Here is a 15,595-nt window from a genome sequence, read left to right on the forward strand (position 1 = left end):
AATTACACTCCTCTTACATATTTTCTTTATATATATAAAAATATACATTGTATACATTGCAAATTTTATTGTATATTGTATATATATATACAATATACATTGTATATGTCAATTTTATAAATTGAACATGATAAAAATTTCAAATAGCATAAAAGAATAACCATAAAAATTAATTCTCCCTTCCACCCTTGTTTCCCAGCCTCTAGCTACCTTTCTTCCAGGCAACCACTGTTTGTTTGTTTCTTTTTTTTTTTTGGTTTATTTATTTATTCATTCATTTATTTATGAGGGGAGGGAGAAAAGCAGGGGGAGCAGAGGCAGAGCAGGCAGAGGGAGAAGCAGACTCCCCACTGAGCAGGGAGCCCGATGTGGGACTCGATCCCAGGACCCTGGGATCATGACCTGAGCCGAAGGCAGACGCTTAACCCACTGAGCCACCCAGGCGCCCCTGGGTTTTTTTCTTTTTTTTTTTTTAAAGATTTATTTATTTATTTGAAAGAGAGAGAGAATGAGAGAGAGAGCGAGCACATGAGAGGGGGGAGAGACAGAGGGAGAAGCAGACTCCCCGCCGAGCAGGGAGCCCGATGCGGGACTCGATCCTGGGACTCCAGGATCATGACCTGAGCCGAAGGCAGTCGCTTAACCAACTGAGCCACCCAGGCGCCCTCTTTTTTGTTTTGTTTTGAAAGATTTTATTTATTTATTTTAGAGAGAGAGAGTGTGTCGGGGAGAGACAGAGGGAGAAGGAGAGGCAGTGAATCTCAAGCAGACCCTGCACTGAGTTCAGAGCCCAACCCAGGGCTCAGTCCCATGACCTGAGCTGAAACCAAGAGTTGGCCGCTTAACTGACTGAGCCACCCAGACGCCCCCTATGCTGGTCTTTGAAGGCAGTTGAGGGAGGGAGAGAGAGGCAGCATGCCTATAGCCATGAGCAGAACAGGATGTTTGAGACTTTGTTGGTTCTCTGTTATGTGAGCTCAGTGTTCAGGGCTCCTTCAGAATTTAGGAATGATAACTAACTTGCTCTATGGCTTTGTGCAATTCTTTTCCCCTTTAAGTGTTTTGATTTTTCTCTGGGTAAGATGAGTGGGCTGTATAATGTGATTCTAAGTCTCCAAGCTCCAAGCTCTAAAATTCTAAGAAAATAAACTTTCAAATACTCTGCTGGTGGGAGTGTTAAGAGTATATATATTCCTTAAGGGGCGCCTGGGTGTCTCAGTTGGTTAAGCATTTGCCTTCAGCTCAGGTCACGATCTGAGTCCTGGGATCAAGCCCCACATTGGGGGGGGTCCCTGCTCAGCGGGGAGTCTGCTTCTCCCTCTACCCTTCACCCCACTTGTGCTCTCTCTCTCTCGTTCTTGCTCAGATGAATACATCTTTAAAATCTTTTAAAAAATCTAAAAAAAAAAGAGTATATCCTTTAAGATGGTAATTGGTCAATATCCTTCAAAATTACAAATATCTATAGCTGTTGATCCAGTAATTCTACTTCTAGGAATTTCTTTTGTAGTTACACTTGGATATGCACAAGGTGATATAAGTTCAAGATTGTTCAGTGTAGCATTGTTTGTATAGCAAAAGACTGGAAACAGTCTAAATATCCATTAATAAGTGACCAGATAAATAAATTCTAGTATATGCTTACAATGGAACATTATGTAGCCATAAAAAAGAATGCAGATACAATGAAATCCTATTTAGCAACGACAATGAACAAAGTATTGTGACATTCAGTAGTGTATAAATATCAAAACAAGATGGGGAAATGTAGAGCAAAAGAAGCTAAACACAAAAAGAGCACACCTCTGGAAACTGGCTGGCTCAGTTGTTGGAGCATGCAAGTCAAGGAGTACACCAGGGGCACCTGGGTGGCTCGGTCAGTTGGGCACCTGACTCTTGGTTTTGGCTGGCGTCCTGATTTTGGAGTCATGGGGCCCCTGCATCGGGCCCTGTGCTCAGTGGAGTCTGCTTGAGAGATTCTCTCTCTCCCCCACCATGTATGCTCATGCTCTCTCTCTCTCTCTAATAAATAAATCAATTAAATTAAATCTTAAAAAAAACACACCAAATCAATCTTTTTTTTTTTAAGATTTTATTTATTAACTTGACAGAGAGAGAGAGAAAGCACAAGCAGAGGGAGCGGCAGGGAGAGGGAGAGGGCGAAGCAGGCTCCCCGGCTGAGCAGGGAGCCCGATGTAGGGCTCGGTCCCAGGACCTTGGGATCATGACCCGAGCCGAAGGCAGACGCTTAACGACTGAGCCACCCAGGCGCCCCTGAATCTTTTTTTTTTCAAAGATTTTATTTATTTATTTGAGAGAGAGAGAGAGAGAGAACATGAGCAGGGGGAGGGGGAGGGGCAGAGGGAGAAGCAGGCTCTGCACTGAGCCGGGAGCCCAATGTGGGATTCGATCCCAGGACCCTGAGATCATGACCCGAGCAGAAGGCAGATACTGAACTGACTGAGCCACCCAGGTGCCCCCAAATTCAAAAACAATAATAACAACAAAAGTTCAAAACAGAAAAAAGAAATCTCCAGTGCTAGAAGCTGGGATAATGGTTGTCCCTGGGGATAGGGCCATGACTGGAAGGGGTTCAGAGAAGTGGATTTTAAGATATTCCTCATGGGGCACGTGGCTGGCTCAGTTGGTAGAAGATGTGACTTTTGATCTTGGGGTTGTGTGTTTGAGCCCCCACACTGGTGTAGAGATTCCTTAAAAAAACAAAGGAGACTGGATGGCTCAGTTGGTTAAGCATCTGACTTCAGCTCGGGTCATGCTCTCGGGGTCCTGGGATTGAGCCCAGCATCAGGGAATCTGTCCGTCTGTCCCTCCCCCTGCTCGTGTTCTCTCTCCCTCTAAGAAACAAATAAAACCTTTAAAAAAAAAAAAGATGTTCCTCATGGTCTCTTTATTGTACACAGTGTGTTCAGTTTGTGAAAATTTAGGAGGTGTGTGGGTTTTTTGTGAGTATTCTATACACCAACCAATGTTTAAAAGAACACAGAAACTATATGCACTGATAAAAGACAACCTGACATACATTACGTGAAAAAAGCAAGCATGAGTCAAACACTTCCATTTGTGTAAAAAAAAAAAAGTAGGGAAATATATCCGTATTTTCTCATATATGCATACAATACCTCTGGAAGGATGCTCAAGAAATTGACAACATCAGTTTTCTGAAGAGCTTCAGAGCCAAGAGACTCATTGCCCATTCGGTTGTACATTTTGGATCTCAAATCATGTGAATATATTGCTTATACAATGAAAAGAAAGCATTCAAATTCTAAAAAGAAAAATAAAAGAAATTCTGTGATCTTAGGAAATATTCAGAAGTACTTAGAAAGAAAATAGGGAAAAAACATCAAAAGGTTATATATTGAAACTATAACACAGAAATCAGTGATGGGAAAGTGGGGGACATGGAGAACATTTGAGTCTTCTAAAACTGGACAGATAAAACTTTCTCTTTATGTTCACAACTGTTTTTTTTTAAGTTTATTTATCTTTTTTAGTAATCTCTACACCCAACGTGGGGCTTGAATTCATGACCCCAAGATCAAGAGTCTTATGCTCTTCTGACTGAACCAGTCAGGCATCTCTACATTCACAACTTTAATTATGATTTAAGAACTAGTCACAAATTGTTTTTTCTCTTAAAACTGTATTTATTAGGGGTGGCTGGCTGGCTCAGTTGGTAGAGCATGAGACTCCTGACCTTGGGGTCTTTTTTTTTTTTTTAAAGATTTTATTTATTTATTTGAGAGAGAAAGAGAGAGAGCGAGATTGAGAGAATGAGTGGGAGGAGGGGCAGAGGGAGAAGCAGACTCCCTGCAGAGCAGGGGGCTCCATGTGGGACTTGATCCCATGACCCTGGGATCATGACCTGAGCTGAAGTCAGATGTTTAACCAACTGAACCACCCAGGTGCCCCACTAAATCAATCTTTAAGAAATAAATAAGACAAGACTATATTTATTTAATTAAAAGAATAAGTTAATCCATATACGGGTTATAATAAGTAAGATAATTCAAAGATCTATGTATGTTAAAAAAAAGATAAGGACGTCTGGGTGGCTCAGTCAGTTAAGTGTCTGCCTTTGGCTCGGGTCACAATTCCCGGGTCCTGGGATCGAGTCCTGCATCGGGCTCCTTGCTCAGAGGGGAGTCTGCTTCTCCCCTTGCCTGCTGCTCCCCCTGCTCATGCAATCTCTCCCTCTCTTTCTGACAAATAAATACATCAAATAATAATAATAATAAAAAGGATAACTCCTTCCCACCCAAGTCTTCTACTTTCAGCCCTCTGAGTTATCCAATATGATCAGCCTACTATAAATCCTTCCACCCCTTTCTTTATGCTCATATAAACATATGTATAAATGGTCAGCAATATACTAAAAGGGTCATAACACTCTTTATCACTACAGAATTTGCATTTTCCCCTGTAGCATAATATTCCATAGTACAGAGGTAGTACAACAGATTCATGGATTCCATTACCTATGGACAATCAGGTGGTTCCCAGTTTCTTTGTGTTTGTTATGCACCACAAACAATATAAACATCTGTCTTAGTTTCTTGTGGCTACTTTAACACATTACCACAAACCGGGTGGCTTAAAACAACAGAAATCTATCCTCTCAGAGTTGCTGAGTCTAGAAAGCTGAAACCAAGGAGTTGTCAGGGTTGTTTGCTTCTGGATGCTCTGAAGAAGACTCTGTTCTATGCCCCTCTTCTAGTTTCTAGTAGCTGCCAGCAATCCTTGGCCTTCTTTGGCTTTAGATGCATCACTCCCTTCTCTGCCTCATTCTTCACATCACCTTTGTCTCTGTGTCTCTGTATCTCAAATCTCCCTCTGCCTTTCTCTTACAAGGACATCTGTCACTGGAATTAGGGCCCATCCTAAGTCTAAGATGATCCCATTTCAAGATCCTTAATTACATGTGTAAAGATGCATTTTCCAAATATGGCTATATTCACAGGTTTTGGGTGGACATATCTGTAGGAGGGCCAATATTCAACTCACTACAGCATCCTTATGAATATCCTTACAACTGGTATTTTCTTTAGCTTTTCTATAGGGCAAAGTTAATAAAATTTTTGGTCACTGGGTAGGTATGTGTATTTTAAATATTAATAGACATTCCCAGATTACTCCTGGAAAGTTTGTGGCTATTTATACTCCTACCAGAGATGTACCAGGGCTCCTTTCCTTGTGTATCATTGATTGCTCTTTTTAATGTTTGCCAATCAAATGAGTGAAAAATGGATTATTGTTTCAATTTATTTTTCCATAACTATTAGTGAAATAAGCATCTTTTTAATGGATCACTTGGATTTTCTCTTCCATTAATTGCCTGCTTGCATACCTTGCCCATATTTTAATAACATTGATTCAGCTGGCTTGTTTTTATTTATTTTTTAAGATTTTATTTATTTATTTGACAGAGAGACAGCGAGAGGGAACACAAGCAGGGGGAGTGGGAGAGGGAGAAGCAGGCTTCCCGCCGAGCAGGGAGCCCGATGTGGGCCTCGATCCCAGTACGCTGGGATCATGACCTGAGCGGGAGGCAGTTAACGACTGAGCCACCCAGGGGCCCCTGATCCAGCTGGCTTTTATAAAAAAAATCCATTTATAGGGGCACCTGGCTGGCTCAGTTGGTAGAGCATGTGACTCTTAATTTCTGGGTTGTGAGTTCAAGCTCCACCTTAAGTAAGTAGAACTTACTTAAAAAAAAAAGTCCATTTATAGAAACTCTTTTATGGTAGAGATACAATGTGCTTGCCAAATGTTCTGTTCTATTTTTCTTTTAACTTGTCATTGTGATGTCATGCAAAACTTTCAAAATACTTAGGTAGACAAATGTTTTTATTTTTTCATTAATGATTCTGAGCTTCCTGTCTTGCTTAAAATTTCCCCCTCAGGAAAGTCATATTACTATTCTTTTTTTTTAAAGATTTTATTTTTTTGACAGAGAGAGACACAGCGAGAGAGGCAACACAAGCAGGGGTAGTGGGAGAGGGAGAAGCAGCCTTCCCACCAAGCAGAGAGCCGGACGCGAGGCTCGATTCCAGGACCCTGGGACCACGACCTGAGCTGAAGGCAGACGCTTAACGACTGAGCCACCCAGGCGCCTCTCATATTACTATTCTTTAAAAAAATTTCCTCTAATTTTTTTCGATTACTCAGCTATTTGCCTGAGCTATTATAGTAGTAAGTTACAATAAATCTACAACATAGCAGCTTTACAATAAGTTAGGATTTCAGCAAGTGCAAGTGCAATTCAAGTGTGCCACTGAGGAAGAGGGCCATAAAATTTCCTGGTTGAGGTTAAAAGATAACAGGAGATAAGGTATGCAAAAACGGTTGCCTGAACTCTAAGGCACTGCATACAAATGTTAGCTATTATTGCAAAAGTAAACACATAGAAAACTAATCTTGGGCTTACAAGGCTGGACTTTTGCTTTTTTTTTTTAAAAGATTTTATTTATTTATTTGAGAGAGAGAATGAGAGAGAGCATGAGAGGGAAGAGGGTCAGAGAGAGAAGCAGACTCCCTGCTGAGCAGGGAGCCTGATGTGGAACTCGATCCCGGGACTCCAGGATCATGACCTGAGCCGAAGGCAGTCGCTTAACCAACTGAGCCACCCAGGCGCCCCTGGACTTTTGCTTTTATGACCATTAACATTGTAGGAAGTGAAGGACCAGCTGTGAAGCAGTCAATCTAGCACTCCATCTCCAGAACTGGCGTGACAGAGAAGGGGGGACACAGAGAAGAAGGGGGGAAAAGCGAAGGGCTGTGCCCAGTCATGAGTCTGTTCAAAGTTCCAGAACCGAAAAGAAGGCCAACAAGAAAACCTAGGAACAGAGTAGCGTCTCGGGAGGGGTCTACGAAAGCCGGGGCAGGTGGCGGTTCTCTGCTGAAGGCGGCTTGTTGGAGATTCCCGAGCCCAAGGTCCTCGGGGAGCCACGAAGAGGAGCCAGACGCCCACGCAGCAGCGTCCGGGACCGGTAGGCAGCCCGAGAGGACCAGACAACCGTGCGGCCTCTTCCCCTGCCCAGCTCGTCCAGTCCCGCAGGTTTGGCTGCGGCCGCTGGGAGCCCGGGGATTGGTCCGAGCGGCGCACGGGGCGGGACGAGGGCTGCTGGGAGGGCGACCAGGGAGGTGCGCGCGCGCGGGCACGGCGGCGGCGCGCGCGTGCTCCGTCGATCGGTGCGGCGGCGGCGGCTGTGGTGGAGCGGGCCATGGATGTGGGTGGCGGGCCGGTGTAGCGCCGCGCGGGGCAGGCGGGAGGCGACCGAGAGAGGCGGGGATGGGGGCGCCGCAGCTGGATGGTCGCGGTGGCCTGGGCTGCTGACCGCGTAGCCGGAGCCAGGAGTCGGTGGCGGCGGCGGCGGCGGCGAACGGGGCAGGTGAGAGCGGCGGCGCGGGACCCGGATGCGTCGCAGCTGAGTGGCGGCGCGGTCGCGGCGGCGGGTAAGGTGCCCCCGCGCGGGCGGGCGGCGCGCCCTTGCCCGCCACAGCCTGCGGCGCCGCGGAGTTGTATACCCGCTGCGCGCTTCCTGCCGGCGCCGAGAACACCCGTCCGCCGGCCTGCGGGGGCGCCTCGCTCGACTGCGGCCCTCCCCGAGCTCTCTTAGGTGAGAGGCGCTTCCCGGCCTCTGGGCGGCTGAGACAAGACCGGGCGCTCCGGGCCGCTGGCGCTTTTGGTGGCATTCCTGAGGGGCCCTCTGTGGAGAGGCGGCGCCCTTGCCCTCTGTGTCTCCTCAGCCTATGCGGACACCCCCGGGGCTTTCAGACCTTCAGGTGCCGTTTTGCGTAGAAGTGCATTTTAGGGGCGGGGGTCCTGGACTGTTGGGGTACGGGCGTGTTTTCAAATCCCTGCGCTTCCACCGACTAGCCTTGGGGCCTTGGGCCCAAGTATCCTGATTTGTTAATGGGAATAATAATATGTACTTAACAGGGTTGTTTTGAGGCCAGGACAGGATGATGTGCATGCCCGATCAGCCAGCGCTCGGTAAGTGGTAGGCTATTAGGAGCAACCCTGGTGCAGCATCTTTTCTTGTTAGCTATTGCTGATACCTGGCTGCGGGTGTACATTTGGGGGCGCATTTATTTCCGAACCGCTCTGGTGTTGGAATAACCTCCACTGGAGTTGCTTAATATTGGATCCTGTTCTCTTATAGGGGCCAAAATAGAATCCTATTATTTCCCATCCTAGAATCTTGTAGTCTCTTTTGCTAAGGCTGGCTTGGGATACATGTCTGAGGCGCTGAGTGGAAATTGTGGTAAATAAGACCGAACGAATTTTAGGATTCGCTTAGGATAGAAGATGGTGGGACACACAAGCTGGAAGTGTTTTGTTTAAATAATCTTAAGTGACACTTAACTGTCACTTGTTACATAGTATAAACACGAGGAATCTGGAAACAGACTCCTTTTTTTGCATTGCTACATCCGAAGGGAGTGACAAGTGCTTTTGTAAACATCATTGTGGGCAGTGTTAGTGTCTGGTGAAGTCATCATAATTAAGTTAGATGAGTACTTATTTTGAAGCCCTGAATGAATGTTTGGAAATATGATTCCTAATAAAATCATCTTTAAGGAGTCAGAATTCTCAGCAGTTCATTAATCATTTGGGGATTTTTATGCAACACTAAGATTTTTATGGTAAAAGCAGAACTGTTTAAGTCATGATAATGTAGCTTAGGAGAGAGTGGTCAGGATAAAGATAGTTTCAGAAGGCAAGTGTGAAAACAAGTAAAAGTCTTAAACGTTAAAAACTAAAATTGTAGGGGTGCCTGGGTGGCTTAGTCATTTGAGCGTCCCACTCTTGATTTCCTCTCAGGTCATGATCTCAGGGTCCTGGGATCAAGCCCCCCCCCGTTGAGCTCTGAGCTCAGCAGGGAGTTTGCTGGTCCCTCTCCCTCTGCTGCTCCTCATCTCTCTCTCTCAAATAAAATCTTAAAAAAAAAACCAACCCAAACTGAAATTATTCATTAAAGCAAAATTGACTAAAAAAAAAAAACCCCTTGTTTTACACACCCTGATTCATTCTCTGATGAGGGTGTTCCACCTTCAGGGTGTTTTTATTTTTTTATTTTTATTTTTAATTTTTTTTTTTAAAGATTTTATTTATTTATTTGAGAGAGAGAATGAGAGCCAGAGAGCACGAGAGGGCAGAGGGTCACAGGGAGAAGCAGACTCCCTGCTGAGCAGGGAGCCGGGGATTCGATCCCGGGACTCCAGGATCATGACCTGAGTCGAAGGCAGTCGCCCAACCAACTGAGCCACCCAGGCGCCCCAGGGTGTTTTTAGAACTATAGAAAATTGAGTTGGCTAATTTATAGCCATTTTGTACCTCTTGCCTGTGTTTCCTAGTTTTCTTTAGGGACCCATCCATAAAGGCTTTTGATCCAACTTGTTTTTGAATATGAACAGAATACATAGAAAAAAATTAAAATTAAGCCTTGTAAGTTATGTTCTTCCTAAATTGTGATCTTTCCTGTTCTGTTGGCTAATTTCAGACTGGTGACTTGACAGTAGAAGCACTGCTAGCTGCTTTGAAAAGGCTAGGGGGTCAGAAGTCACATCTTGCTTCGTTCTAGGGCCTGGACCTGGGTTCCTATTAGCTGGGGCTTTGGGGATGTCACACAGTCTTTTTGGGCCTCAGTCTTTTTATTTATAGTGTGTGAGTGGGTGTGTGTCACAAGGTTTGGAAGGGTGGTGGTGGACTAGAGAATCACATTATATAGCAGAACCTTCCAGGATACTACACTTCTCTGATTTTCCTTCACTCTCTTTCTCTCTCTTGTTGATTTTTCTTTCTCTTCCTGAATTCAAAACATCCTAATGCCTGGGGGTATAGCTCAGGGGTCGAGCTTTTGAAAAACATCCTCATGCCTTAGTGCTTCCAAGCCATTACCTCTACTTTTTTCTTTTTTTTTTTTTTAAGTAATCTCTATGGCTCAAGAATTGCATGCTCTAGGGATGCCTGGGTGGCTTAGCCGGTTAAGCATCTGCTCTCAGTCATGATCTCAGGGTCCCGGGATCGAGCCTCTCGTTGGGTTCTCTGCTCAGCTTCGAGTCCGCTCCTCCCTCTCCCTCTGCGATCTCTCTTGCTCTCTCAAATAAATAAAATCTTAAAAAAAAAGTTACATGCTCTACCAACTAAGCCAGCCCAGTGCCCCCGTTCCCTCTACTTTTTTTCTTTAAAAAAATTTTTTTTTGCGTGTAGTTGACACAATGTTACATTAGTTTCAGGTGTACAACACAGTGATTGGACAAATTTATACATTATGCTATGCTCACTACAAGTGCAGCTAACATCTGTCACCATACAGTGCTATTACAATATCATTGACTATGTTCCTTATGTTCCCTCTGCTTTTTTCTACTTTCACTCCCTCTGGCTGATCTCATGTCCACTGTCTGCTGTTGACTCTCACATTTTCATCTTAAGTCTTGCACTTCAGTTTTCTTCTACTGCCTGTGTGTATCTTCACTCCATTTGTCTATAGGCATCTTAAATTGAACATATTCAGAGTGGAGCTCTTGATTTATGTTCCTCAGCCCATTCCTTCCTCAGAAGTCTCCATTTCATAAGAGCACCCTTCTGCTCCCCATTCTCCACCCTCCTCAAGTGAAACATACGGTGGTCATCCTTAATTCATCCCCTTGCCTCACTGCTCTCCCATCCCCACACACAATCAGCCCTTCAGCAAACCCTGTCAATTTTACCTCCAAAATACTTTTTTTTTTTTTTTTTTGAGAGATTGATAGAGAACACTTAAGTGTGTGAGTGTTGCCCGGGAGGGGCAGAGAGAGAGAATCCTAAGTAGGCTCCACAGTCAGCGGGAGCCCGATGTGGGGCCCTATTTCAGGACTTTGAGATCCTGACCTGAGCTGAAATCAATTAACTGACTGAGCCACCCAGGCACCCCCAAAATACATTTCAAGTATATTTACTTCACTTTGTTGTTATTGCTACCACCCCAGTTCTTGGGCAGTAGCTTCCTAACTGGTCTCCTTGCCTCTGGTCTTGCTTTCCTATTTCAAACAGCTGTCAGAGTGATCTTTACTCACTTTCCTGCCTAATGGCTTTTCATTACACTAAGAAGTAAATCCACACTCTTTACCTGCATTATCCGCTAATTATCTTGCTTATTTTATTTATTTGTTTATGGTCTTTTTTTCCTCCAGCATACTCTAAACTCTCTGAGGGAGAGGTTCTTGTCTGTCTTCCCTACGATATATATATATATTTTTTAATGTAGGCTCCACGCCCAGCCCTGCTGGAACTCAGGAGCCTGATATCAAGACCTGAGATGAGATCAAGTCTCAGTCCCTTAACTGACTGGGTCACCCAACTGCCCCCCCCCCCATGGTATTCTTGGTTACCAGAACAGTGTCTGGAACGTTTAACTAATGTTGAATGAATGAATCTGTGAATGAAATAAGTCACAACCTTTTGATTCCAAGTACAATATGTACTGAACAAACTACCCTTTTTGGTCCCAAATTTGTGCAAATGAGGAAGTAATCAGAAGGCCTAGGGTTACCCTGTTAGGTATCCTTACCCCCTCAGTCTTGGTTAAGACATTGTACCTCCTGAAAAGGCTAAGCATTTAGACATTAAGCCATTGATAGCAAATGTGAATTTTATTCATCGTGTCCTGGTTCATTTGTATTTTTGTAAATAAAGAACCAAATAAGCTTAACAGGCTTGTTTGGTTCTTTTGAGACATTGAATTTTGGTCTTGACTCGAGGGGATCAGCTCTGGAGTGTGGTAATTTCATCCAGTATTACATACCAAATCCTACAGGGTAGCAACTGGAATTTTTGCAGAGAACAGGTGTTTTTATTTCAATAACACTATTTTTAATAAAATCTGAGACCTCGCTCCTGCATGTGAGTATGTATGTATGTATCCTCTGAGCCATTTGATTTGGAATGATCACATCTGGGGGATAAGTCCCTATCATTTGTTTTCTTTTTTTTTTTAAGGTTTGTTTATTTGAGAGGGAGACAGCGTGAGCATGCCTACAAGCTGGGAAAGGGACAGAGGGAGGGAGAGAGGGAGAATCCCAAGCAGACTCCCTGCTCTGTGTGGAGCCCCACACAGGGCTGGATTCCACAACCCCGAGATCATGACCTGGGCCAACATCAAGAGTCAGATGCTTAACTGACTGAGCCACTCAGGCACCCCTCTTTTTTTTTTTTTAAAGATTTTATTTATTTATTTGAGAGAGAGAGAATGAGAGATAGAGAGCACGAGAGGGAAGAGGGTCAGAGGGAGAAGCAGACTCCCTGCTGAGCAGGGAGCCCGATGCGGGACTCGATCCTGGGACTCCAGGATCATGACCTGAGCCGAAGGCAGTCGCTTAACCAACTGAGCCACCCAGGTGCCCATTTTTTTTTTTTTAAAGATTTTATTTTTAAGTAATTTCTACACCCAGTGTGGGGCCTAAACTAATAACCCTGAGATCAAGAGTTGCATGCTCCACCAACCGAGCCAGCCAGGTGCCCCTCATTTGATTTCTATTAACTGCTCATTTGAGAACTTTGTCATGCTGTAGAAGGAGGGAAACAAACTTAGGATTTTTACTCCCACCTGAGACCTGAGTCTGTAGCCCTAAAGACTTGGAGGTATGTGAACAAAGAAGGGTATGGAAAAATTAGAAGCATGCAATTCCATTGTCAAAGTAGAAATACTGGGAAAAAATATGTTGGAGAAGAAATTCCTAGATTAGAAGAATGAAACAACATTTAGTAGAAGAGCAGAAGAAAAGGAAGATAGAGAATGTCATCAATTTTTAGGCTTGTGTGGGACAACTTTCCTTACCACTCCTCACTTCCCTTCCCAAATTTTGTCTTTTGGATTTTTTTCCCTCTGCTCCCTCTCCATTCCGTGACTGGTATGGGCTGTTTTTCTAAGGAGTGCCTATGAGCCTTTAGTAGTCCAGTGTCTGCTAGAATGCTTTGTGAGAGGAAACTATCCTTTTCTTGGAGAGACCTTTCTCCTTACTCCTAGTCAAAGTCTGTCTTCCTGGATTTTCTACCCATTAGGTCCAGTTTTCCCTTTAGACTGGCTCCAAACTGGTGTATTTCCTTGTTAAGTTGTTGTTCTACCATATATTCCATGGTAGCTTTTATGTTATCATCTCCAGGTTAAATAGTTCTGAGTCACAAGCTTCTATTTGAGAGGGAAAATGAAAGGGATTAGATGTGTGGTTGGGTGTGTATAGTGTGTTTGCTCGAGTTGCTCTGATAATGCAGATTGTGTATCTAATTTAGACCTTTCTTTTTCAGTAGACTTATTTTTTTTAGATGATTAAAGAGATTTTGATAAAAAGACATTTCTAAAAGGGGGTGACATTGAATTAAAAAAATTTATATACAATAAAACTCAAATTTTAAATTAGTTTAAAAAAAATTCCAGTACAGTTAATGTACAGTGTTACATTAGTTTTGGGTATACAGTATAAAGTATTCAGCAATTCTATACATTACTCGGTGCTCATCATGAGAAGTTAGTTTACTCTTTTTTTTTTTTCTTTTAGTTTACTCTCTAATGCCCTTCACCTATTTCACCCATCCCCCAGCCCCTCCCCTCTGTTAACCATCAGTTTGGTCTCCATAGTTAAAATTTTGTTTCTTGGTTTGTCAAAACTCAATTTCTTTCATGTATAATCCTGAGTTTTAACACATGCATAGATTTTTGTAATTACAACCACCACTAAGAGTATACAGAACAATTCCAACACCCCAGAGAATTCCCTTGTGTTACCCTTTTGTAGTCCCCTCCTTCCCCATTCTTAACACTTGGGGTTGTTTTTTATTTTATTTATTTATTTATTTATTTATTTTTTAAAAATTTTATTTATTTGACAGAGAGAGAGGGAACACAAGCAGGGGGAGTGGGAGAGGGAGAAGCAGGCTTCCTGCGGAGCAGGGAGCCCAATGTGGGGCTCGATCCCAGGACCCTGGGATTATGACCCGAGCCGAAAGCAGATGCTTAACCAAGCCACCCAGGCACCCCCTTATTTATTTATTTTTAAAAAGATTTTATTTAGGGGCGTCTGGATGGCTCAGTTGGTTAAGCGACTGCCTTCGGCTCAGGTCATGATCCTGGAGTCCCGGGATCGAATCCCACGTTGGACTCCCTGCTCAGCGAGGAGCCTGCTCTCGTGCGCTCTAACCCTCCCCCCTCTCGTGTACTCTCTCTCTCTCTCTCATTCTTGCTCTCTCAAATAAATAAATAACATCTTTAAAAAGGTGTTATTTATTCATTTGTCAGAGCACAAGCAGGGAGAGCAGCAGGCAGAGGGAGAAGCAGGCTCCCCATTGAGCAGGGAGCCCCATGCGATGCCGGGCTTTATCCCAGGACACTGGGATCATGACCTGAGCCAAAGGCTTAGGCTTAACCCAGACACTTAACTGACTGAGCCACCCAGGCGTCCTGGGATTATTTGTTTTTTATTTATTTAAAAAAATTTTTTTTAAAGATTTTATTTATTTGACAGAGAGACACAGTGAGAGAAAGAACACAAGCAGGGGGAGTGGGAGAGGGAGAAGCAGGCCTCCTGCGGAGCAGGGAGCCCAATGTGGGGTTCCATCCCAGGACCCTGGGATCATGACCAGAGCCGAAGGCAGATGGCTTAATGACTGAGCCACCCAGGTGCCCCGGGATTATTTGTTTTTTAAAGAGAAAATTTTTCATGGCTAAATATGTTAAAACTGGAATGAGTGCATAACTGATCACCCTAATTGTTGGTTTTCTTCGCGAAATATAAATGAGATAATTCCAATCTTCAACATGCAATAGAGTAGTTATCTTTGTAGATGGAGGAATGTTTATAAAGTTTTTAAATTAAAAAAAAGTATCATATAACTTCTGGAACCTTTAAAGGGAGACTAATCCCATAATGTCACGTTACAGCAGAGACCATCTAACAGAATTTGGGGGCTAAGTCTGTGATAAAATCATGATGGGTGGCATCACATACCTGCTCATCTCTCTTTTCGTAAATCTAGACTTCCCATTGACTGCTATTGCAGAGTTAGCTAGAGATTAATTTTGTCAAGGATTATGTAATGAAGTCTCAGTTTTTCTCCCTAGTTTCTCTCTAGCATTGTCACTTTCTGCTAACGTATTTTTTCCCAGCACTTAAAGTTGTTTTAGCTATTCAGCTTTCCTAGGGATTGAGGGTAGGATATGCTATATGTATAACTGAGGTATATTGCTAATATAGCTTTCAGTCATCTTATTGTATTAGTTAAGCCTAGAGCATTTAATAATCTAAAAACTCCATCGTTTCTCTGCAAAATTGACAAATCCTTATTCTGAGTCCTGGCTCCAGGATCTGTTTTTCCCCTACCTCTTCACCAAGAATGTATACCTCATTTCCTGCATATTTAAAGCAGCTCACTTGAGGTTATTATCAGTTGACCCTTTAACTGGGTGTATTTACTGCTGAAATAAAGAATGTTAATCTGGACAGTGCCCTGTATTGTGGTATTGCTAGAGCCAGGTGTGCAGCTCACAGTCTTCTAGTGCAAATTCGGGAAGAACTATGGGTTTGTGTCTGACGC

The 15,595-nt window shown here is 43.6% G+C and overlaps 1 protein-coding gene across 5 annotated transcripts in view; it reads left to right on the forward strand.

Moving 5' to 3' along the window:
* The first annotated feature begins 7,203 nt into the window (after positions 1 to 7,203).
* The window catches only part of PIK3CB (phosphatidylinositol-4,5-bisphosphate 3-kinase catalytic subunit beta), a 197,043-nt gene continuing 188,651 nt past the window's right edge, over positions 7,204 to 15,595 (forward strand). For 4 of the 5 annotated variants that reach the window (XM_088026062.1, XM_028099135.2, XM_028099136.1 and 1 more), the window contains exon 1: positions 7,204 to 7,412. The gene's annotated coding sequence lies outside the window, so the exon portion shown is untranslated. Of the gene's footprint in view, positions 7,413 to 7,488; positions 7,641 to 15,595 lie in introns of those variants that run through there. The other variant, XM_028099133.2, reaches the window with a different exon arrangement.

Source organism: Eumetopias jubatus, unplaced genomic scaffold, assembly GCF_037043125.1.
Source record: "Eumetopias jubatus isolate StellerSeaLion01/CBP00866 unplaced genomic scaffold, mEumJub1_p1.0 scaffold_1, whole genome shotgun sequence".
Taxonomy (NCBI): domain Eukaryota; kingdom Metazoa; phylum Chordata; class Mammalia; order Carnivora; family Otariidae; genus Eumetopias; species Eumetopias jubatus.